Here is a 27,258-nt window from a genome sequence, read left to right on the forward strand (position 1 = left end):
CATCTCAGTGCTCTGGATGCAGCAAGAGAGAAATGGGCCTCTTTGGCAGCATCCGACACAGCTGGAGAAGCTGGACAGTTACTCACATGGTCTCACATTCCCCCATGGGAGAAATCACAAGCTGAGAAAGTCTCTCTTGGCACTAAATTGTGCTGCCTTAGGAGAGAGGGGACACAGGTAAAGTCAAACTGTTCCTCTTAACCTCTCCAGTGCATCCAAACTCATTTTTTTTTCTCTAACAGTGTGTTGGAACTTCTCTGCTGGACTCCTGCACTCATGGACTTCCATGAAGGCTCCCTTTCTATGCATGATTGTCTAACACAGTGTATTCCAAGAGCCTATAAACTATGGCTGAGAGGGACTGGTGCCAGTTCATGGGCCACTGTAGGGTCCGCAATCAGGACCAAGGTCTATATGCCTATTACCCAATGCACAAATGGGCAAATACACTCTCAGGTCCCTTGGTGTATGGTGTTGGATTCTACAGCTCCCACAGAAGCACTCTTGTCTGTGGGTGGATGCCAAATTGTTGTTGTTGAGGGGGGGATATGAGCAAGGGACATCTTATTCGGGCATTTTGCTGATGTCACTCTTCCCAGCACCATTTGTTGAGAAAACTATCCTTTCCCCATTGAATTGCTTTAGCATCTTTGTAAAAAATTAATCATAAATGTAAGAGATTATTTCTGAACTTTCAAAATTATTCCATTGAACTATATGTCTTTATGCCAGTAAAAGTGTTTTATTACTGTAGATTTATAAATCCTTTTAAACTGAGTAATATAAATCCTCCAACTTTTTTCTTTTTTTTCAATATCATTTTGCCAATTTTAGATCTCTTGTTTTCTGTATTTTGAATCAGATTGCCATTTTCTGTAAAAAAGACTACTTGAATTTTGGTGTCAGGGTAATGGTGCCCTAGTAGAATGAAGTTGGGAGTGTTCCCTCCTCTTCAATTTTTTGGAATAGTTTGAGAAGGACAGATATTAGTGCTTCTTTATAAGTTTGGTAAAATTCCCCTGTGAAGCCACCTGGTCCTGGACTTTTGTTTGCTGGGCATTTTAAAATTACAAATTCAATTTCAATTCTAGTAATTGGTATGTTCGAATTGTCTGTTTCTTCTTGATTCAGTCTTGTCAGATAGTATGTTTCTAGAAATTTGTTCATTTCTTCTAGGTTGTGAAGTTTGTTGGCATATAACTATTCATAGTATTCTCTTATGATTTTTTTGTATCTCTGTGGTATCGGTTGTTATTTCTCCTTTTTCATTTCTTATTTTCTTTATTTGGGTCCTCTCTCTTGATAAGCCTGACTAAAGGTTTATCAATTTTGTTTATCTTTTCAAAAAACCACTTCTTGGTTTTATTGATCTTTTCTATTGTTTTTTAGCTTTATTTTATTTATTTCCTTTCTGATCTTTATTATTTCCTTTCTTCTGCTGACTTTGGGCTTTGCTTGTTCTTCTTTTAGGTGATAGGGTAGGTTGTTTATTTGAGATTTTTCTTGTTTCTTGAGGAAGGCCTGTGTCACTCTAAACTTCACCCTTAGAACTGCTTTTGCTGCATCCCACAGATTTTGGAAAGTTGTATTTCCATTTTCATTTGTCTCAAGGTGTTTTCTGATTTCCCCTTTGATTTCATCATTGACCCATTGGTTTTTTAGTAACATGTTGTTTAGTCTCAATGTGTTTGCTCATTTCCCATTTTTCTTTATGTAGTTGATTTCTAGCTTCATATCTAGTCTTTCTTTTTTATCTTAGTCAATGTAAGTTTTTCAAAGTTGTTTATCTTTACAAAGAACCGGTTTTGATTTCATTGATTCTCCTTTGTTTTCCTGTTTTCTCTTTTGTTTATGTCTAGTCAGTCTTTATCATTTCCTAACTTCTGCTAGCTTTGGGTTTAGTTTTCTCTTCTTTTTCTAATTACTTAAGGTGGAAAGTTATGCTATTGACTTGAGATCTTTATTATTTTCTAGTATAGGTATTTACAGCAATAAGTTTCCTCTCCAAGCACTGCTTCCACTGCATCACTATAATTTTTGGTATGTTGTGTTTTCATTTTCATACATTTCAAAGTATTTTAAAATTTTACTTGTGATTTTTTCCTTTGACTCACTGGCTATTTAAAGTGTGTTGTTTCATTTTCAGATATTTGTATATTTTCCAGTTTTTCTTGTATTAGTTTCTCCTTTCATTCCATTATGGTCAGAGAGAGTACTTTGTATGATTTCAACCTTTTAAAATTAATTCAGACTTGTTTTGTGATCTAACGTATTGTATATTCTGGAGAATGTTTCATATGCACTTAGGTTTATCCTATTCTGGGTTCACTAAGCTTATTGAATCTCTATATTTATATCTTTTGCCAAATTTGGGGAGTTTTCAGCCATTATTTCTTTGAATACTTTCCAGTCCCTCTCTCTCTCTCCTCTCCTTTTGGGACTCTGATGATACAAATGCTAGCTCTTGTTTTATTGTCTCACAGGCCACTGAAACTCTCCATTTTTTCAGCACAATGTCTCTCTGTTGTTCAGTTTGGGTAAATTCTATTGATCTGTTTTCAATTTCACTAATTCTATCTTCTGTCATCTCCACTCTAATTCTGAGCCCTGGAGAGACTCACTGAATGTGAGAGGTTTTTAAAAAATTTGTTTATTGTGTTTTTCATTTCTATAATTTCTATTTATTTCCTTTTCATAAATTCTATTTTTTTTTGCTGAGATTTTCTATTTTTTCATTTGTTTTAAGAGAATTTATTATTTTTTTGTTGAAGCATCTTTGTGATGGCTGATTTAAAATTCTTATTAGAAAATTACAATATCTGGTTCATCTCAGTCTTGTTGTCTATTGATTGTCTTTTCTTATTTGTGTTGTGATTTTTCTGGCTCTTGGTATGACATTTGATTTTCTATTGTATATGGGACATATTAGATATTATATTGTGAGGCACTAGATCTTATTTATTTAATCCTCCTCCTTTTAAACCTAGTGTAGCTTCTGTCGAGGTATAGCACAAAGGCCAGGTGAGTGTGTATGTTCAGCAATTGCTGGTCCCTACCTATAGTATCCTGGCAAAAGTAAGTACTCACTAGCACTGCCTCATTGCAAACTGCTGGAGTGGAAATTCAGCTTCCTCCTTTGATCCCACTAACTTCTTCATGATGGTAATAGGGTACCAACTTTCACTGTATCTGTTTCCTCTGAGTGCTGGTGTAAACCCAGATCCCAATTTGGCCTTTTTGACACAATGTCATGGGTAGCAGGAAAGTGAAGTGCCAACTACCTTCACCTCACAATATCATTCTGTCTCATTGATGCTGGGTGGGGAGGTGGAGGCTTCAGCTCCTCAGCCAGCCCTGCTGACACTGGCAGGAATGGCAGGTGAAGCATAGTGGTGACTAGCTCTACCTTGAACTCCCTTGTTAAGTCTCTTTGCTTCTGTATGTGGTTGGACATCCAGCTCACTACTGGACCCCACTGACAACTTCCTGGCAGGAGAGTCTGCATTGCCTGCTTCCACCAAGTGAGGGGTGGGAGATCAGCTCCCCTTCACACCATCCAGAAGTACAAGCCCTGCATGGGAATCATTAGAACATCACAGCCTGCTCCCTTCAAATAGAAGTGGAGGATCATTTTACTTCTTGGCACACTGAAACTATTCAGTGGGGCAATAAGAGCACTACCTGCTTCTTCCAGGTGGGAAATGTAACATTAGCTCTCTGCTCAGCTTCACCAATACCACTGGGTTAGAGAATTACAGGACTGTCACTGTAGGGGGAGGAGGGTGTAGTTTTTTCTTTGATGTTTGGCTGGAGTAGTGCTGATATTGCTAAAAAGATTTTCTATTGTTAGGGCACACTTTTCTGGTCCTTTGGCTAAGAGGAACAGCTTTTTTCTCGAAGCTTTTTGTCTATGCCTGTTAGCAGTTCTGGGTTGGAGGCTTCTGCAGAGCTCTGTCTGTCTGGAATATAATGGAGGCAATAAGGAAACTCGGGAAATCACTACCCGTGTCGTTCCTTGAGTCTCAAGGTCCCTAGGCAGCCTGATTTATTTCCACCTTTCAGGTGTTTTCATATTTACAGTGTTATGTCTAGATATTTTTAGTTATAAGAAGGAGAACCTTAAAGCAGTGGGGCTGCTCCATCTTGCATATATCACAAATTTTGAAAACATTATATTTTCATTTTTATTCAGTTCCAAATATTTTTAAATTTGTCTTGAAACTTCCTCTTTGACTCATGGGTCATTTATAAATGTGTGCTTTTGTTTGAATATAGTTAGAGATTTTCCCAGATACCTTTCTGTTATTAATTTCTGGTTTAATTGTGCTATGGTTGAGGAATATATCTTATATTCTTTCTATTCTTTTAAATTTGTTAAGCTTTTCTCTTTTATGGCTCAGATGAAGGCCTGTCTTCTTTAGATGTTCAACGTGTACCTAAAAAGACTGTTTATTATACTGTTATTAGGTGGGGCATTCTACAAATATCAATTAGGCCAGGTTGGTCAGTGATATTGTTTGGGTCTTTTACAGCCTTGCTGATTTTCAAACCACTTGTTTTATTGATTGCTGAGAGAAGAGTGCCAATTCTGAAAGTTTAATTATGAGTTTCTGTAGTTCTGCTTCATGTTCTATCAGATTTTGCTTCATGCACTTTGAAATTTTGTTCTTAGTGCACACATATTTAAGATTGTCATTCCTTCTTTGTGAATTAACCCTTTTATCATTAGCTACTGTTCCTCTTTATGTCTGATACTTTTTCTTGTTCTGAAATTTGCTTTGACTGATATTATTTTAACTATTCCAGCTCTCTTTTGATTAGACTTTACATGGCATCCTTTTTCTATCTTTTACTTTTAGCCACCTGTGTCATTTTATTTAAGGAGTGTCTCTTATAAAAGGCATATAGTTTAATCCTTTTTCCTTTACCTAATCTGACATCTATTTATAATTAATTTGTTTTGAACATTTATATTTAATATAATTATTGTTATATTGGATTTAGCTCTACTATTTTATTGTATTTTTGTTGTTTTTGTTGTTGTTTTTCCCATGCGTTTTAAATTTTTCTGTTCATTTCCTCCCTTATTTTATGTTATTTGAATAGTTTTCATATGCCATTTTATTTATCTTTTGTTTTTTTTAACTGTCTCCTTATATTAAAATTTTTAGTGGTTGTTCTAGGGATTAAAATGTATATACCTTACTTTAAAAAATCTACTTCAGTTAATGTTTTACCATTTCAAGTAAAATCACCTCCCCTTTAGAGTTGTTGTAGGTCTTACATCTACATACTGTGGTAACCCCACCAGTTAATGTTACAAGTTTTTGCTTTTTATAGCCATACATATTTTGAAAAATTTAAGAAGAGAAAAATAGTCTACTATATTCATCTAGAAATTTACCATTTCTATTTTTATTCATTCTGAAGTTCAAAGTTTTCTACTCCTGTCATTTTCTTTCAGTATAAAAACTTTCTTAGCATTTACTTTAGACTTGATTTTCTAGCAGCAAACTCTATTAGTGTTCTCTTTATCTGAGAAGGTCATTATTTAAATGTCGTTCCTTTAAGGGTATTTTTTGCTGAATGTAGAATTCCAGGTTGACAATTATTTTCTTTCAGCATTTTCAAGGTATTGCTACACTGTATTCTGGCCCTGATGGTTTCCTAGGAGCAGTGCACTGTTATTTGAATCATTATCCCCTTATATGTGTTGCATTATTTTTTATTGGCCATTTTCAAGGTTTTTTTTTTAATCTTTGGTTTTTAGAAGTTTGATTTTGATTTTTCTGGGCATGATTTTCTTTGAGTTTATAATCTTTGTGGTTCACTGAGCTTCCTGAATCTGTATATTTATGTCTTTCACTTATTTGGGGAATTTTCAGAAATTATTTCTTGAAATGTATGTTCTGCACTAGTATCTTTTCCCTCTCCTTTTTAGAGTCCAATGAATACCACAATTTATGAGTCTCTGCTCATTTTATTTCCATCTTTTTTTCCTCTTTGCTTATGTGATTGGATGTTACTCAGTCTGTCTTTATCATTTCTATTCTTCTATTGAGCCCATCTAGTGAACTTTTAAATATCTGATATTGTATTTTTGATTTATGAAATTTCCATTTGACTTTTAAAATAATTTATATTTCTCTGCTTAGAACATCTGTCTTTCCTTTCATTTCAACAGCATCTACCTTCACTCCACCTTCACCCATGGAGGATGGTTGTAATACCTTCTTTAAAATCTTTATCTGACAACTCCAATATCTGGGTCACCTTGAGGTTGGCACATGTTGAATTTTCCCTTACGCTTCTTTTCAAACTTTCCTTGTTCTTGATATGTAGTATATTTTTGGATTGTATTCTTGACTATATAGTTGTATTGTATTCTGAATATTATATTGTTTGATTTTGGGTCCTATTAATATCCTCTGGAGAATACTTTTTTGTTTGGTTGGTTGGCTTAGCTAGAAATCAACCTGGTTAGGTTTAAAGTAAAAATCCTGTCTCACCTTTGGATGATTATTCCATTTTAAGTTCAATTTGCAAAGAAATTGCTATGCTGTTTTGACTGTCTCACACATGCACCTCTCAGGATTTAGTCTGAGACTTGAGTGGTGGTTTATGGCATAGTTAAGTTCAAAGTATCTTACTATGCTGCTTTGGGTCTATGCTGTGCATGTGCAACTTAACAATAAGCCTGAAATGTATAGAAATTTCATTAACAGAATTAGGATATTCCCTTCTTGCACACTCTCCTCTCCAAGATTCCCCTCTCCATATTTTCTGGCTTCCAAAGGCCCCTGTAACTAATCTTCTGTGCAGAGAGATAGAGGTTCTCTTGGGTTTTTAATTACCCATACCACCACAGGGGAATTCTGTGGATGACAATTCTCTAGCTGTGAGTGGCACAGGGCTTTCAGGGAAGACATGACCTCTTCTTTCCCAGATAACAGCTGTTATTGAGAAGCTGCTCTCTTTGAAGAATGGACCCTATTTGAAGGGCAGAACAGAAGAAGCGGCTCTGTTTCCCAAGTCCTTTAAACTCTGTAAGGTACCCATCCATTTTGTACTGTCTTTTACTTTTGTTGTTTAGGTCACATGCTCCATCTTCACCAATGGAAATTTGGAAAGATAGAACCCAATCTTGTTGGTTTCAAAGAAGAGCCTTTTAGTTTTGGTCAAGAATACTTTATAGGGATGCTATGCCCTGTGAGGTGCCTATATTTTTCAGGAAAAATAGTATTGGAAATGGATGACTATCTTAGGAACAAAGACATTTGTATCTCAGCAATTCTAACATAACTGAATTGCTTTTATCATCCAAAACTGAATATTTATCTACATGCTGTGAAATAGAAAATGATCCATTGCACTCAAGTTCTTAACTGCATGACAAAAAAAATTGTATCTAGCAGTATAATAAAATCTGTTTCCATTTTCAAATAATTAAATATATATTTTTAATTTCCTCAATATTAAAAGCTAATTTGGAAAAATATCCCCTTACATGAGTCTACAGCAGATATCTCCTCCTCATGCCTAAGTCCTTGAGCTAGAATTTAAACTCTGTAACCTCTCCCCCACCCCCACTCTCTACAATAGCCTCTCTGAGAATAATCCTGATGGTCACTACTTTTTGATATATTGCAATTTAAAATCTTTATCTTTTTCTCTCTTTCTGGAACACGCTATCTACAGTTAGTCATGAAAACTTTCTTTTTAAACAAAATAATTTCTTGTATCCAAGGGCAAGATGCAAATGGAAATCAGTGGCTAAGCACAAAGTATACTTTTAAAGAACAATATAGTTCTGTTTGCCAGTATCCATTTCACTTCACCAAACTTGGAATCCAAGGTTCCACTATTATTCCTAAATATTATACTGGAGCATAGAAATTTTACTGACAAAATGTGTAGCTCCAGGACAGACTTGGGCCGGAGGCACAGAAATAATTTTTAAAAATTTAACATTGTCTATTCATTCATTCCAGACAGCCTGGATGGACACACACACACACGCATGTGCATTACAACAAAAGAATCTCATATAAATTCTACGTTGGGAATGTTTGTTTATGGAAGATGCTGTGTTAAGCAAACAGGGATGTTGGAAACATCTGACCACTGATTTTAAACCAATTACCTCTGAACTGATTTTCACAGAAATATTGATACTAATACTTATTGACTACTTAGGATATGCCAGCACTGCTTTAAGTACTTCATGTTCAGGGACTGACTTAATCCTTACTGCAATGTGGGCACTATTACTTTTTAAATATCACACATGGGTACATGGGGAACCTTAGTTGATTTACACAGCCAGCAAATGGTGGTGCTGAGATATGAATCCAAGCATTAGTCTGGTCCCCATATCCACAATCTTAGCCCACTACAGTACACTATTTCTTTCTTATTTGTGAAAAGAAGAAACAGAAAGACATTTTAATACAGAAATACAGACATGGTAAGAACATAACACTTTCTCTTATTAAACCATTCTCTTTCCCTCCCCTTTGCTGCCACAGTCCATCAAATCCATGCTATGTGATATTGCACACTTCTAAATTCAAGTGCTCCTTTGACATTCTTTGACTACAACCTCAAAATAAGTGGATACTCTGGGAGAGACACGGTTAATACCAGAGACAAAGAGCCCTTTTGGCATGTTAAAGGAGCTGTAGCCCTTGGAGGCTCTCCAGAAAGTGGAAGTGATTGACTATAGCAGTTTCTCCTGAAAACAAAATGTCTTGGTTGTCAGATTACCTGCAAGGGGTGTATTAGGGAAAATGGATCCTAAATTCATTCTTAAGTCAGGGGTGGATAAAGGAGCAGGGATGGAGGGTAGAGGGTGGGGGGCAGATATAAAGGGAAGGTGGGCATCTCTGTGTGATGGGTGTGAGGGCTTAATTTTTTCTACCCCACACAAAATACATCACTACTTCTTTGGATTCCAAAAATACTAGGTCCCTTGGCACTGGACAGTGTCTGCACAGTAGAGGGCTGCCACTCCTGGGGTGGTGATTTGTGATGACAGGTGATTCAGGAAGAAAAAGTACAGGAGGTTACAGGGTGCTGGACATGGAGTTACAGCAAAGGGACAGGTTGGAGAACCTGGTTTTTTTTTTAATTCTTTGGGTGGCAGGCAGGGACTTTGGGAGGCAGAGGAGGGTGGGAGGGTTGAAGGGGGTGAGCTTCTCTGTGTAACTGGCATTATAGGTTATTTCTATTTTACTATGCTCATGTGGGAATAAATGACTCTTCATTTGAATTTTTATGGATTTTTACAAATAGTTTATAATATTCACTTGGTAAAGAATTTAGTAATTTTCCAAGGGAATTAAGTGTATTGATCAATAGATTCTCCATCCATTTTTACCTAAGTGTAGCACATTGTACACACTGTTCTGTACCTTGCTCTTTGGAATTAGCACTGTAACCATAGACAACCAGAAAAAAACCCTAAATGTTTACCAATGTGGGCGGTGATTAAATGAATTATATTATAACCATGAAATTGGATATCATGGAAACATTAAAAATGATGATGCAGGCATATATTACTTGACGTAAAAGTATATTCACCTTCTAAAGCCAAATGAAAAAAGTGGCTTTTGAAATAGAGAAATGTGTGTGTGTGTGTGTGTGTGTGTGTGTGTGTGTCTGTGTCTGTGTCTGTGTGAGTGTGCATGCATGTGCATAGCCAGAAGTTTGGAAAGATACACAAACACAATCATGGCTGACTGTGGACATCTCTGAGTGAAGGCGTTATAGATGCTATATTTTGCCATTTTTATGTGCATTTTGTTATGTTTATGTTTGCTACCATGTGAACAAATTGCATATTTGATTGTTTTATTTCTGATTATAAGTCTTTCACAGAATTAAAAAATGAGCAAATAAGACCAAGATCTTATTCGGGCTCAGAAGAATTAAATTGAAAATAGAATTTGGGATTTCTGTGAAGGGTTTTCTTGCTCCTCAGAAAGGACACACAGGAGAGAGCAGCCTTCTTTTTCTGCTGAATGTAGTTGTGCCTAGACTTGATGCCTGGAACTCTTATGGCAGAGGCAAGTGTCATAACTGAAGTATCTTTTGATGTCAGAAGGCTCAGTTCTTTGACCCTCTGGAGACAGAAACCATCTATCTGCCAGCTTCAGGGAATCTTTCCAGACTTGCTGAAAAGGAGCCAGCCAAAACTTTGGCTTCACAAGGAACCTATCCAGGATTGTACAATTCCCTCCAATATCCACTGGAGGTCGCTACTCCATTGCTGCTATCATTTGCCATTTTCCAGTGAGAGTAAATGTGAATCATTTACAGCCTATTATTTATTATAAGTCCTCATAGCACAGAGCACATAAATGTAAAATAGAATAGGTCCAGGATTTAGTTGTATGGTCAAAAAGATAAAATAGAAATTGTAATGTTCCTGCCACTGGCCTTATTTCCCCCATCCCTGGCCTGAAGACTCCTGGGGTCCTGGCATGCTTCCCTCCACACTCATGCATGGCTGACAGAGGCACAGTGTGAATGCTCTTCCTGGAATGGCGTGTACTATTCAGCAACTCTACGTAAAGGATGCCATAATCCAGGACTGAGGGATTATCTCCAGCTGTGAAGTGCAAAATGGCTTATTCTAGACAAGATTATTAACTGTTTGCTCACCTATTCCACCACCTTCATGTGTAACTTTTCAATCCAGGCCTAACTGCAAAGCCCTTTCTCTTTCCTGAAAGTAAGAGCTCTCAGAAGTGTGGAACACAGAAAACTGGTGACACCCAGAATAATTTTAGTGCTACTTGGACACTAAAAATTTAATAGTAGGGCTTCCCTGGTGGTCCAGTGGTTAAGACTCTATGCTTTCACTGCAGGGGGCACGTGTGTGGCATGGCCACAAAAAAAATTAATAGTAATATATGTGTTTTATTTGGCAGTAAACATATAGCTAATCACAGCCACTTCAAGGCCTTGGTGGGATGATGGGGAGTGCGTTGACATTACACACTCCATGGAATATCACCATAAATTTTCCTGTAAATATCGTTGCTCTTTCTCCCAGATTTCTTCCTTTATTGGCAATTGCCCAGTTTCTCTCTTCCCACCCTCACTCCCTCTCCCTGTCTTCCTCTCAATCCTCCATCCCTTATCATACTTCTTGATTCTCCAGGAATAGAAGCTGCCTCTCCTTCCTTCCCCTCTATCATCTGTTTTTCCAGAAGCCAACTCTAAGCTTCTCATTTGCATACTTTCTACCAGAAACCATTTCTGCAATAAAGGACTCTCCTCAGGATACAGTTTTTTGTATGACAGCAGGACAACTGTAAACAGCAATGAATTTTCCCTATTAGAAAGTATTCAAATAAATTACCCTGTCCCCAAAAGACAGAAAACATAACTACATTTCAGGAAGAAGAATGCCATACTTAATCTCATTGGGGTGTCGTGAACATCTTGCCACAGGATCTGGGGAGATGTCTCAAGGGTGATAAATTGGCTGATAGTATTGAGAGGAAATGGGATGTAAACTCCATAAAACTGTGTCAGAGAGAAAAGGAAAGGGACGATTGTTGGTAGATAATTAAGCTGAGGAACACCTGCACGGCCTGCTCAGGAGTCTTTGTGGGCCTTGGCATCGTATGACTGTGGGTTTCCATCCTAAGTCTGTGACATAGCACTTCTCTTACTTTGTGCGTGTCTCCAAACTTCTCAGATCTCAGTTTACTCATCTTGAAAAATGGAAATGGTATTATGCATTCTGGATTGTCTTATGAGAACTAGATGAGAGAATACGTATGAAATGTTAAGTAGTACGGACATCAATTCATTTCACTCTTTTTATTTCAGTTTAAAATTTAAAATGAAAATGTAAAAAAAAACCTTTTAAACATCTTATTGTATTTATTTTTATAGTTATCTTTCAATTACCATGATTTTTCATTTAAATCTTAAAAGTCATTCAATTTTCCTGAAAATATTAGAAAAAATCAGCACAGTGGCATCCGGATATGTCAGAGTCTTAAAAGTGGGGAATGAGTGACTGAGTTGTGAGAAATGCTAACCCAACTTATGCCCTGTGGTGTGGACTGCTGGCTACAATGAAGGATGACACTGAAAATGGGTCAGAATTCCCCTCTCTATTGTACCTCATAGCGCAATAGAGAACTTTACTTGGCACCTAATACACAGCAGCCAAAAGCACTGGAGACAGAGTAAGGCTTCTAAACACCAGGCTGAGGGGTGGGCAAATGTGATCAGGCTGTAAAAAGGCTTAACTTGGTCAGGGACATAGTGGTGTAGTCAGTTCTCATCACTAGTGGTCCATGCAATTTACATTACCCCAAGCTCCCACCTATAACAGTGTCATCACTTTTAATTCAGGACTTAAATGTACACTGCCCCCTCGCTCTGCTGTCACTTCCATGGTGCCTTCTCTTTCCTGACTCACTATAGAGAAAAGTTGTTGGTTTCAGGCCTATTGGTTTCAGAGCAGCAATTTTGAGATCTAACTTAGCACTTTACAGGGATACTCTTCCCTGATGGGTTCCTAGATTTTGCACGTGTGAACCCTATCAGAAAACATAATGCATGTCTCATCAGGAAGGACAGGTATAACTCAGTAAGTATAATGTAAGTGAAATGTCATAGTGAGTGGATGAAGGTCTGGCTTTGGAAACAGACAAACCTGGATGTGGGTCCCAACTCCATCACTTACCACCCAAGTTACCTAACATCTTTCAGCCTGTTTCCTCATCTGTAGAAGGCAGGGGGTGGGTATTGAAAAATACCTCTCAGAGTAGTTGGGAAAGAAAAAAATCCACATATTAAGATGATCTGTTTATGTTTCTGTATTGTTAGACTGTAAGTTCTCAGAGGGTAGGGACCTTTTCTGAGTCATCTCTGTGACCTGAAAATTCCCAGAAATATGTCCAGCCCAGTACAGCCACTCTGTCTAATTTCTCTTGCCATTTTTCTGAACCAGGTTTCAGCTGCTTCTGCTCCGAAGTGACAATGCTTATCTTGAAGATTCCTTCTTGCATATCTTGGAGTTTCTTTCTTGTGTCCTAGAGGTCTATGGAAACTTTTCATGTGCCAACATTGATGGTCATCTCCACAGACGAAAGTATATTTTGCTCCATTGTGACTTTTGCTGTCATTTGAGTTATTGAGCTACACTTGGATGGAGCTGAGCCAGAAACAATTTGTCACTCTCTCTGCCATGTTAAATTTTATACACAGATGATTCAAGAGGCAGGCTGGAGGCCTTTTAGAGGTGTATGACTTTATTACCAGAAAGGTTGGAAGGATGTGAACAGCAGCAGCTTCTTTTACTCCATCTGCCAGGGGCACTCTTATAATATCCCTGTCAGAGCCCTAATCCCATTGCACTGTAAACAGTGGTAACTTGTCTATCTCACCATTGTGACCTTCCAGAGGCAACGAAATGTATTTATTCCTCTTTTTATTCCCAGCACCCATGACAGGTTCCTGGTACATAGAGGACATTTGATAAATGCTTCTTGAATAAATGAATGAGAGCTTTTGTGAATTTTATACAACTATGCGGAGGAGATAACAGGCTAAGAGAATTCCTAAAACAATCTTAATGTCACACAGCTTGCAAGTGAGAGAGGCAGAATTCCATCCCAGTTCTGCCTAAAGCAGGAAGCGTGCACTCTTTGTTGTATTGGTTTTACTAGACTCTGGGACTCCCTACAGCTTAACTTGGCCACTTTCCATGCTACTCAGAATTCAGAATTCATCCTTGTTTAGGATGGACCTTGTATCCAAAGCTGGTTCATCGATCAGATTATTCCTGTAACAAGTATTTATTATTCATTTAAAATGACTAGGCACCCCTGTAGGTGATGGTATTCAGCAGTGAAGAAAACTGACAATGCCCTTCCTCTATTGAAGCTTTATTCTAGTTCAAGGAGGCAGAAAATAAACACAAAATACATAGCAATGCTCACTTAACAGTGCTCCTTGAGGATTAATTACTATAACAAAGTAGGTGCTTAGCACATTGCAAAGGAATTAAATAAATAATAGTAAATAGCATAATATTCTGTTATTTATTTTTATACCTGCAATTAAAGGCAAGTGATATTTTTGAATTAAAAGCAAGACTGTGCAAGTAAAATCGTATAAAGAGCCTTGATTTTTTGGAACAAATATCTGATTAAATAGCCAGTGCCTCAAGTCTCCTTTACCAACTCACACAGCTTCTGAGAGCAGAAAAACTCTTTAGTGGAGAGTACTTTTGACTGACACATTCTTTCTCTAGCTGTGATATCATTATGGATTCAGTCTTGTCAAATTATGTCAAATTTTAAATACAAACTGAGTCACTAGTTTACTCAACAGGTATTTCATGTATACCTACGGTGGGCTTAACATCAAATTGGGTACCAGGGGCACAAAAGAATGCTAAATCATGTTCTCTGCCTGTAATGATCCTATAGCCCAGCTGGGAAAACAGTGCATCTTGACCTCCTACCCTGGTAAACTGAAGGCAGTTTGGATTCAGGTGAAGGATATGGGATCCAGATTCATAATGTACCCTTGATTACCAGTTCTTGGTTTGGGGACTCTGGACATGACCCTGAACTTTTCTGAGCTTGTTTACTCATGTGTAAATTAGAGAAAATAAAACTATCTCCCAAAGTTACCAGGAAGAACAGAAATTACTGCTGTATATTGTAGAATCAGGTATTATTGGTCTCGTACATTGTGAGCATCAGGGATTAGCACAGAGCTATCCATATATATTAGGCATTGTTACTAATCTGCATTTTTATGGTCAGAAAATGGGAGTGGGAAATAATTAAATGCTATGTGATCCATACACAGAGGACAAGCAGAAATCCTTAAAATAGATTAAATATTGATCTAACACTGTGATGGTCTTATTAGCCCCAGGAAACTCAAGGTCTAGCAACACAATAATTTGGTAAGGGGTTTGCCACTGGGATCAGAACTAATCATAATAAGGATGAGAGGTATATTTTTGAGGACTATGTTCCGACATCCATTTTAATCCTTAGAACAACATTATGTGGTAGGTACTGTTATTTTGCCCCATTTACAGGAAGAACAAAAACCCTAAAACTCAGAGGCTACTGAACTTGCCCAGAAATACACAGTCAGTGAAGGAATGGGTCAAGATTCAAACCCGGGCACTCTGATTTCAGCACTTAACACCTACTAGGGACTACTTTTCTAAGTGTTTCACATCTACTATCTGACCTAGTCCTCACAGTTACACAGTTCTTTATTAAAAAGTACAGAATGGCTATCATTATTTATTTTACAAATAATAAATGCTGGAGATGGTGTGGAGAAAAGGGAACCCTCCTACACTGTTGGTGGGAATGTAAATTGGTACAACCACTATGGAGAACAGTATGGAGGTTCTAAAAAACTAAAAATAGAACTACCATATGATCCAGCAATCCCACTCCTGGGCATATATCCAGAAAAGACTAAAACACTTAACTCAAAAAGATACATGCACCCCAATGTTCACAGCAGCACTATTTACAATAGCCAAGACATGGAAACAACCTAAATGTCCATCAACAGATGAATCGATAAAGAAGATGTGGTATATATATATATACAATGGAATATTACTCAGCCACCAAAAAGAATGAAATAATGCCATTTGCAGCAACATGGATGGACCTAGAGATTATCATACTAAGTGAAGTAAATCAGAGAAAGACAAATATCATATGCTTATATGCAGAATCTAAAAAATAATACAAATCAATCTATTTACAAAACAGAAACAGACTCACAGACATAGAAAACAATCTTATGGTTATCACAGGGGAAAGGGATTGGGGGAGGGATAAATTAGGACTATGGGATTAACAGATAAAAACTACTGTACATAAAATAGATAAGCAACAAAGATTTACTGTATAACATGCAGAAAAATATTCAGTATTTTCTAATAACCTATAATGGAAAATAACCTGAATATATATATTTATATTTGTATAAAACTGAATATATATATAAAACTGAATCACTTTGCTGTACACCTGAAACTAACACAGTATTGTAAATCAACTATACTTCAATTAAAAAAAAGTACAGTTCTCACTGAGAAAGATTTGCATACAGAAGTTTTTTCAAATCCAGAAACACTGACATTGCTGAAATAATAACAAACATCCAACCTACTTTTAGCTTCTCTCTCTCTCTATCTCTTTATCTCTATCTCTGTCTCTATCTCTATTTCTAACTCTATGTGTATCTGTATCTGTATCTGTATCTCCTCTTCCTCTCTCATATCATATGCAAATTCTCAGAATGTTACTGAGAGCTCCTTTGCCATTCTTTTGCCATGAGGTAAAGGACTGCCCCTGCAAAGACAAGGGTTAAAACCATAGAGAACAGAGCACCAAGCATAGTAGAGTCTTTGCATTGGTCCAATACACCCAAAGATGATGGTGACTGCCTGGAGTAAGGGGGTCAAGACCAGTGGTCTGCTGTAGGCAGCTCATACCAACTCAGAGCAGATGATTAAAAATAAATTATTTGAACTTAACAATAAACTAATTATATAAAAAGGTAAAAATACTCAAAACTTATTGCTTCCTAAGTATTTTATTACATTTTACTATTATCTATGTTCTTGAAGTTATTTATATCTTTTGTATCTGTATTGTGGAAATGTTATATAATGGTATGCAACTGCATATCTCTACTTAGATATGTATCCAGTGCCTTTACATTGGTAGCTGGAAACAGGCCACGGTGAAGGTATTTACAGCACACCACAGAGATCAGGAAATCAGGGTTTGATCGATTGTTATGTTGATTGTCTAGAATTAAGAAAGTGATGTAAAATATGTTTTTGTTTTTGTGGGGGGGGGGGTCTTTGTTTTCTTTGTCTGTGAGACTTGGGATATGTTAGTTCCCCAACTAGGCATTGAACCTGGGCCCACAGCAGTGCAAGCGCCAAGTCCTAACCACTGGACCACCAGGGAATTCCTTAAAATATGTTAATGCAGATTAAATTTAAATGTGTTTTGTTTCTGTAGCCATTACATTGTGAATAGAATAGCACACAGAATTGAGAAACTAGTCTTTTAGTATTTGAAAAACTATTGTGCAATTCAGTAAGGAAGTCGTGGAAGTCATTAATGAATTAGTGAAGTTCTGATATAGGTCTTCACCTCTGTTTGAGTTTTGTCTTACTAGTTAACATAAACAAAAACCAAAATTCATATCAGAACTACACTTGGAGCGACACATGTTAAGTACTTACCAGTATTTATTGGGTCAGTACCCTTAACTCCCCCCCTTCCCCCACACACACAAAATAACCTGGCCTCCCAGCACTGACTAGTGGTTCCGGAGCAGTGTAGGTGACATCGGAAGAGATGATTAGAGAAAATGAGCCATAAGGTCTTGAAGCAAGGGGTGGGGGTTGGGTAGAAATGGAGGAGGAAGGAGAAAATAATGAAGAGGGGGAGGAGTTAGGCCGTTTCTATGAGTAAACCTGTGTGAGAATATATATCTAATGTTTACTTTAGATTTGTTCGTTTACAAACTTCAAAGCATATTCTATGCAGATCCAAGGATATACATGTACACAAATGTACACACACAGATTTCAAGCATATAAATATGATAGATGTACTGAATTTTATTTGTTCATTTTTAAATAAGTTAAAGCATAGACATGGCAGCTTTTACAGTAAATGTTCAAGAATTTTCAAAAACACTGGTTGGTTCTTTCCCCACTTTTTGTACTCAAATGGTAAATACATTTTTCAGAATTTCTTACCATTGGCAAGAAATAGCTATATTTTAATTTACATACTTTCTGAATAAGTTTGAATTTTATGAAAAGCCAGTAGTAGTTCTACTTCAATGTCTGGCATGTTGCGGGTGCTCTTAGTTTATGTATACATAGATATTTATTGAATAGTGATGTATCAGATGCTGTACTGAGCACTTGGGCTTTAGAAAGAATTGGTTAGGATCCTTACCCTCAAAATGCTTGCAGAGAACAACAAACAAATACAATTTATGATCGGATATTGAGGCCAGAAGTCTGTTCCTCATGTGCATCACACTCTCTCCAACTTCTAAGACATCATATATATTATTCATTTCCCTGGAAAATTCTAGTTCCATTTTACACCTGACCAACTCCTGTTTACTTCTTATGTCTCACATGGCAAGTCTCTTTCTTTGAAAGTCTATAGCTTGCCCCCATCTTGATCTGTGTTATCAGGACATGTTGAATTCCCCCATCACTGTGAGCACCTACCAGAGTTTCTTGTAGTTTCTGTCTCCTCCAACAAGCTGCAAGCTTGGCAAGGACTGAGACCAGGTATAATCCCAGAGCCTATTTCAGGATGTCAATGAAAAAATGTCGCTTGCCATATCAGGAAACAAAAGATGTTGCAGCCATCAAGCCACTATATTACAACCACCCCGATGGTGAACCCTGAGGGAACTCAGGATAGAAACAGGATGCCCACCATCAAGCCATCAACCACTGCATCCACCCCCCAACAGTGCACCCTCAGGAGACTCAAGATGAGAAAGCACAGGATACTGGCCCCAGATAGCTGAGGTGCATATCAAAGGAATGATTTCATTGAGCCCAGAATTTTGAATCTTCCCATACATAGAAAAGCACTAAATTCATTAACTTGAGATGTCTGGTTTTCTTTGATTAACAGTAATCTTTTAAAGTTCCAACTACCTGGTCTTTGTTGCAAAAACTCCTATATGTCCTGGCTCCTCCCTTACGTCTTCAGAGCTGTCCCTCAGAGCTATCCGAGAGACTGTGTCCTGGGGTTAAGTCCTCAGTTTTGTCCGCCAAATAAAACTTAATTCTCACCTTTTAGGTTGTGCATTTTTTTCAGTCGACAAGTACATACCACACTAGTATTAAAAAAAGGCACTATGACAGCTGGAAGTCTGAGTTTATAGGGTAAGGATAAAAAGCAGATAGAAATAATGCATCCACATCAATTTCTTATTCACATGTCACAGGCAAAGCTGGATGAACAGACATGGCTAAGGACTGGAAATTTATTGATAGGGGTTCTTTTCTTAAGATACTAAATAGTGCAAGATCTTATTCAGCCAGAAAAAGAAAACTGAAAATAGAATCTGGGAGCAATGATTTTATTAAAGATTTCCTATTTCATGAGAAGAGACACACAGAAAGAGACAGGTCTTCTTTTTCTGCTTGACACTGTTTTTCCTGGTTTTAATTCCTGGAACAGTTATTGTAGAGGAAAGCATGCCACCCACTGGGGTTCTTTCCCAGAGACTTTGAGAAAGAAAGCTTCACCCATTCCCTTTGAATTTCTCAAGTGTTGCAACAAAATCATCCAGTAATGTGACATTACTTACAATGTCCACCGGAGGGCGATATGCTCCTACTGATACCACCTGTTGCATAATCTGCGAGGACTAACTTTAGTTACTTATAGTATTAAGAACACATAATAAATTAAATAAGTAAAATAAAAGACGCCCCTTCAATATATATAAAGACATAGAGGAAAAGATGTAAATGGCACCAATCCTGCCCCCACTCCCATTTCCTTACCCATGGTCCCAGGGTAGACTAGATTCCCAGGGGTCCTGGAATGCTTCTGTTCCACACTGATGTGTGACACAGGGCACAGAGTTAATGGTTTCCCCTGGAGTATAGCTGGTCTTCTTAGGTTCCTTTGTATCTCATCCTGGAGAGAGGACAAGATTAGGAGATGAGTATTATTATTATTATTATTATTATTATTATTATTATTATTATTTTTAATTTTATTTATTTATGGCTGTGTTGGGTCCTCGTTTCTGTGCAAGGGCTTTCTCCAGTTGCGGCAAGCGGGGGCCACTCCTCATCGCGGTGCGCGGGCCTCTCACCATCGCGGCCTCTCCCGTTGCGGAGCACAGGCTCCAGACGCGCAGGCTCAGTAATTGTGGCTCACGGGCCCATTTGCTCCGCGGCATGTGGGATCCTCCCAGCCCAGGGCTCGAACCCGTGTCCCCTGCATTGGCAGGCAGACTCTCAACCACTGCGCCACCAGGGAAGCCCCGAGTATTATTATTGTAACCATTTTAGAGATGAGGACCCTGAAACTGAAGCCCAGAGAAGTTTATTATCTGGTCCAAGAATAGGGGCCTCATCTCTGTGCTCCCACAGCACACTGTTCTTTCCCTAGCCACACTCTGTTGTAAGCTGACTGTTATTTGTCTTTCTCATCCACTAGATGGAAGTGATATATGCCTAGGGACTGCATTTTTTTTAAATGCAAATTTTTTTATATATATATAAATTTATTTATTTTTGGCTGCACTGGGTCTTCATTGCTGCGCGTGGGCTTTCTCTAGTTGCGGTGAGCAGGCTTCTCATTGCAGTGGCTTCTCTTGTTGTGGAGCATGGGCTCTGGGCGCACGGGCTTCAGTAGTTGTGGCACACGGGCTCAGTAGTTGTGGCTCGCGGGCTCTAGAGCACAGGCTCAGTAGTTGTGGCGCGGGCTTAGCTCTGCGGCATGTGGGATCTTCGCGGACCAGGGCTCAAACCCGTGTCCCCTGCATTGGCAGGCGGATTCTTAACCACTGTACCATCAGGAAGTCCCTGCATTTTAAAAAATTTATTAAAAATTTAAAAAGTTTATTTTATTGAAGTATGATTTGATTTACAATGTTGTGTTAATTTCTACTATACAGCAGAGTGATTCAGTTATACATATACATATACATTCTTTTTCATATTCTTTTCCATTATGGTTTATCACAGGATATTGAATGTAGTTCCCTGTGCTATACAGTAGGACCTTGTAGTTTATCCATCCTATATATAATAATTTGTATCTGATAATCCCAAACTCCCAATCCATCCCTCTCCCACTCCCCTCCTCCTTGGCAACCACAAGTCTTTTCTCTATATTCATGAGTCTGTTTCTGTTTTGTTTCATTTGTGTCATATTTTAGATTCCACATATAAGTGATATCATATGGTGTTTGTCTTTCTCTGTCTGACTTACTTCACTTAGTACGATAATCTCTAGGTCCATCCATGTTGCTGCAAATGGCATTATTTCATTCTTTTTGATGGCTGAGTAGTGTTCCATTGTATATATATACCACGTCTTCTTTATCCATTCATCTGTCGATGGACATTTAGGTTGCTTCCATGTCTTGGCTATTGTAAATAGGGCCGCTATGAACATAGGACTGCATGTATCTTTTCGAATTATGCTTCTGTAGGAACTGCATTTTGTTCACTGCTCTATCCTAGCATGGAGAGCAGTGCTAGGCAGCTAGTAGGCATAAAATGGAGTAAAGCTGGAGAGATAATAAGGTATGAGGTGGGGTAGGATGAGGTTCTATCTGACATGATTCCTCTGTTAGTGGCTTGGATGAATGAAGACAGGAGTTTGTCTGAGAGGGCAGAGAAGAAATGATGTATGTTGTCTGATGAGTCCATTAAATGGGGAAGGAGGATCTAGCATCCTGCAGACTTGTAGCCTATTACTTCTTCTATCCCACCGCTAGACTGCTCTGACTCTCACTTTAAGTGGCCAAAAATGGCACCTGAGAGAATGTATGTTAAATTATCTGGATCCTAGAGCCAACTACAATCATGATCATTGATCCTTCTTATCAATGCCCTGATATAATAACAGCAACAACACTAGCAAATTCTTACTGCGTGCTTGCTAGGTGTCACTCACTGTGCCAAGAGATTATATGCATGACCTCATTTAAACCTCACAGTGAAGTTGAGTGTGGGTTTTTCCAGACTTTACAAAGCCAGACATCAGTAGGTAGAAGACTTGGGATTTCAGCCCAGGCCCAAATGCCAAGTCCTTGCTCTTTCCTTGAAGTAAGAGATGCCTAAAGCATGGCACATAGACCACTGTAAGTGTCCGCAATGACTTTAATGGTACATGGATGAACATCTCATATACAATTTTAAAGTGTATTCTATTTTTTGTGCAATAGAAGAGAAGACAGCTAACACATGAAGAAATATTGAGGACTTCTTCGGAGGCAGGGGGAAAAACATTGAAATCACACAGCCTGTGCAAGACCCTTTAAAGACTCCCTTAAACACCTCTGTCCTTTCCCCACTGGGTCTAAGCTGCTTATCGCTTCTCTTTCCCTCCAATTCCCCATCCCCAAACACCTGGGAGGTCATCCCCTTGCCCCAACAGCTTGTCCAGTGTCAGGTTCTAGCACTTTCTCTCATCCCTTTTCACCAGCACAACAGTTCTCGACTTGCATTCTCACACCAGCCCAGGACACATACATTGTATGCCAGCTTAACAATGCTGTCTGAAACTCCTGAACATGGGTTTTTAACCAAATAAACTTATGAATGATTTGCACACGGCATAGAGAAGCAGAAAATAGTCAACATTCACTTTGAAAGAAAAGTCACTCTGAGGAAAAGAGAAAAATCATATATACACATTTCTTTGTACAAAAACACTAACATGATAGAAGCATGAAGTCTTGAACCATTTTTTTTTCTTTCTCTCTCTGGATCCCATCCATGCAATGGAATGTCATATAGGTGTAACTCTAAGTGCAATTTAGTATTTTCTGACCACCAAGATGATGGAATCTCCTGGGGCATATATGTAAGTTAATGTTCTCCCTCCCTTTCTACCTTTTCTAGCTCAACTCAACCTCTAGATGGTGAAGGGACAAGCTATTCCAAATAACAAAGGAGGAAGCTTGCGGAGTAGGGGGACATGTTAGAGAAACCAGGTCATAAATTCCCTCCCTCCAGTTTGGGGTGGGGGATGATGGAAAAATGAGGGGTAGGGATTGAAGGATGATAGCTTCTCTGTGTGATGGCACAGTCATGTTACTCACAATTATACATGGAAACATATCTACTTAGTTGGATTTTATTTGTTTATTTATTTTAAAAAATACATTTAAATGCTTTTATTATTATTATTATATTTTTTGGCTGCACCATGTGCAGCTTGTAGGATCTTAGCTGCCTGACCAGGGATCGAACCCGGGCCCTCGGTAGTGAAAGCAAGGAGTCCTAACCACTGGACCACCAGGGAATTCCCCTGAGTTGGGTTTTAATTTTGTTGATAAGTTAAGCAATTCAATGCATATTGTATGCCCATCTAATGAAACATATGTACAGAAGAGAAACAGCAAGAAAATGACAAATTGAAAGAACTCCAGACCCTTTTGCCCAAGTGCTAGAACACTGAAGATATTTATTGGAACTTTACTCCTATGAAATATTATTACCTTAGTGAAAAGCTGGAAAAAAACTAAACATCCATCAGAAGTTGGTTAAATAAGTTATGGAAGAGCCATATTTTAAAATTCTATGAAGCCATTAAGTGATGATGTTTATACATATCATTTGGCATGAAAAGACGCAGACCACCTATTGTTTGATAAAAATCTCCAGTATCAAGAAATTACTTATAAATTAATGCTGATTTTGTCATAAACAACATAGTAATACATATTTTCTACTTATTATTTATTTCTGAATACTTAACACATGTACAAGACAGGAATTTCAGAACATCAAACAGGGATACAGTACACAGATACCTCTCTCACTCTTCTGTCTCCCTGTCCCCCTACCCAGAGACAGATTCCAAAACAAAACCAAGCAAAATGACAGCATCATTTGAAAAATAAGCACAATGAGGTATGTAATACTAATAAATCTTAAACATAGTATATAAAAATACATTAAATAAACAATGTAGCTGAAAATAACACCTATGTCTAAGTAGCGAAAATGTGAGTGCCGACCTAAAACACACACAGGGATAAGCAATAGAAAACGTCCTAAAAATGTTTAGGAAACCGTCTGGATGTAGTGGTCCTACGTACCAGATACAACTGCTAAAAACAGTCCTGTTCACAATAGCGCCATAACCATACAGTACATATGAACAATCGGCAAATGATTTGTGAGAACTGGGTGATGTAAAAGATGACTTGAAAAAGTAGAGCCACTACTTGTTGATTGGACTGGAAAATTATCATTATCGTTGTACCCAGACAAATGTGTGCTCAGGTTTTTTGTTTTTACTGCCATTATGAGCAAGTCCATTGGAAAACACTGGCAGGGCAGGAGTAGAAACTTGGCGCGACATCACGGGTTCACCAGTCCAGAAACAGACCTCTTTCACACACTGTCTTTGACAAGCACTGAGGTGGTTCCCTCGTGTTTCAGGTGTGTTGCAGCCCAGTGCCTGCCCCTCTTCGGGAAGAGAGGCAGGGGCTCACTTGGTGGACCCACTCTGGACGGCTTTGTGCTCCTTCATGACCCCCTCCCCCACAATCGCCACTGTTGAGCTCCTCGACGACCACGCTGCGCACGGTGCCCGCGTCCAGGAAGTGTGAGGCGACGCCGTAAACTCTGGGGTGAGAGACTAACGCGTGGAAACTCTGCACCCTGCACCTGCCGCAGAAGCTGTGCAGAGCTGCGTGGGTGCGGGATCGGTACGTCATGATGCTCCTGGCGCCCAGGAAGAGCATGAAGCACGAGACTGGGACGAGGAAGTGTGGGTGCTGCTTCTTCCTGCACAGCCTGCAGCTGCAATCCAGAACTCACAGGTTTGCTGGGGCCCAGGCTCAAATTTAACTTGCGGCAGTGGTTCACCCCCAGTGTAGTTCACCAGGCCTGGGGACTCGAAGGTGTCCAACAAACTTGGCCGTATGCATGCAGCTGAGGCCTCACAGCTTCCCCAATGTCTCCAGCGCTCTGGCTGCGCGCCCAGGTGTATCTCGTTGAGGGGGACACGGAGGGCGCCGGCAGCTTCGGGGCTTGCGGCACACCTTTGGAGCCCGCCTCCCGGGCCCGCCGCCACCAGCGCTTCTGCTGAATCCTTACCACATCCCACCTGGCCGCCGCTGGCCTCCTCCCCGCCGCGTGGCTTCCCACCCGGATTTGGATAGGTGGACACTGCGTGTCCCTGACCGGATGGCTGCGCAGGCGGCGGCAGGGTCCCCGGTTTCCTTTCGGACCCGCGGCTGAACGTTCGCGCTGCTCCTCACTCTGCCCAAAGTGCCTGCAGCCTTCAAGTGTGTGCCCACCGCCCCTGGTTTCCCAGTAAGTTACTGAGCAGCCTCATTTCATCAGCCTGATTGACCACTTGTGCTGTGAAGAGACCCTTCCCTTGACCCTATGAAACAGCCTTTACTGGCCTGAAGTTCTAGCTGAGCCTATCAGCTGCTCCTTCTTCTAACTACTGTTTTCTATTGTCGATGTAAATCAGCAGCCTAACCTTAAAATATTGAAACACTGAAAATACTGAAGACCTTTTAGCTAGCAGGCAGCAGCAGGCAGAATAGTTCAAAATAAGCATTGTTCACCTAGTAGAGTCAAACTGAGGCATACAAAAAGACTTTCAGGGATGAGAGTGTAGTGTGTGAGTAGTTGTGCTAAAGTTGGGAGTAGTAAAGGTGATGACCCACAGTACTGTTACAACACACCGGTGGATCCATAGAGAAACTGGATGTTAACCTCAATATAGGACGAAAAGTCACTTATTTAAATTCGTTCTCTAAGAACAGGAAGTAAAAGAAGAAACAATACATTAATTTGTCCATCTGTACCAAGAACAAATTAACAGCTCTGGGAAGCATAGATAGGAAGTTGAACCATTCTCTGGAGATTGATGTGATCATTGGGCACGGCCAGAGGAGAGACCCCACAAAATGAACACAGATCCTATTCCCTGAGGTGTAGCAGTGAAGCAGTGAGGAGTCTTCAAAAAATTGCTTCCTGAATTAAGTAGTGACATCTACACATATTGGCTGCAAGCAGAGATGCACAAATCCACCCACAATCTAAATTCAGTCATTCTTAACATTTTGTCATATACACATATCTATATGCATGCATATATGTATGTAGTTTTTCAAAAACATTTTTAAGTAAGATACACATATCAGTGCCATTTCGTCTCTCAGTACTTCAGCACTCCTGGCCTAGGAATAAAGACATAATTTATAGCCACAATATCATTATCACACCTATAAGTCAATGATAATTTCCTGATTTCATCTAACTTCCAGTGTAATAGGGAAGAACTTTTGTAGTCTATTACAAGTTAATCACTAAAGGGATGTTGCCTATAAAGCTTAAATTATACATAATGGCCCATCTCTGGGAACCCTGCCTCCCAGGTAATGAATGTTAAGCTAAAATACTTTTGTTTAGCTCATAGGAAATGTCCTGACCAGGCCCACCTGTGAATGGCTGTACAAAGGAACAAATTAACACATCCCCTCCGGAGTCTGGCTGGAACCAGGGCTTTACCCCCTCCCCTTTTAGTATAAAAGAAGCCTGAATTTTAACTCAGGGAAGGTGTTTCTTTGGGACACTAGTCCACCATCTTCTTGGTCTGCTGGCTTTCCGAATAAAGCTGCTATTCTTTGCCCCACCCAACAACTCATCTCTCAATGTATTGGCCTGTCGTGCAGTGAGCAGCACAAGCTTGGACTCAGTAACACCAGTATATATTTTAAATTTCCAAATTGTTTCCTAAATGTGTTTTTAAAATTTCCCCCCTCAACACAGGATCTATTAAAAACCACACATTAAATTTGGTTATGAAAAAAAAATTTGGTTATGTCTTTTTAGTCTGTTTAATCTAGAACAATCTCACCACCCATTTTTCTCTCCATGATACTGATTTTTTTTTTAACAGACCAGGTCAGTTACCTGCTGATTTTACCTGATTGCTTCCTTGTGATGTCATTTAGATTGTTCTTCTACCCAATATATTTCCTATACAGCTAAAACTCAGGGCTAAAGGTTTGATTAGATTCAAGTTACACATTTTGGCAAGTATGTTGTTTTGGCAGATGTTGTTGCATACATCATACTGCATCACATCAGAGGTTCATAATGTCAAGTTATCCCAGTAGTAATGACACTAAATGTTACTCTTCATTAAAATGATGATTGCCAGGTTTCTCCATTGTGAAGGTACAGTTTTTCCTTTGCAATAAACAAGTAATCTGAGAGGTGTTATTTTGACACTGTGTAACTATCTTGTTCCTTTCCAACCTTTTGCCTAATGGTTTAAGAATCCATTGATAACCTTTGATTGAACCAATTATTTTATTGTTAAATTACAAAATAGTGATTTTCTGATTCTAAATTTTCTTCTACTTTTATTAGCTTTCATTCATCCGTAAAGATGAGCTTTCTCTCATCAACTGCAGATGGACTATTTCTCCTTTAAAGGCAGGGTATGT

General features: G+C 38.8%; 1 pseudogene; it reads right to left on the reverse strand.

Moving 5' to 3' along the window:
* Positions 1–24,032: 24,032 nt before the first annotated feature.
* LOC132357068 (centromere protein V-like protein 3) lies at positions 24,033–26,756 on the reverse strand (annotated as a pseudogene).
* Positions 26,757–27,258: the final 502 nt, after the last annotated feature.

The sequence above is a fragment of the Balaenoptera ricei genome, chromosome X (assembly GCF_028023285.1).
Source record: "Balaenoptera ricei isolate mBalRic1 chromosome X, mBalRic1.hap2, whole genome shotgun sequence".
NCBI classification, from domain to species: domain Eukaryota; kingdom Metazoa; phylum Chordata; class Mammalia; order Artiodactyla; family Balaenopteridae; genus Balaenoptera; species Balaenoptera ricei.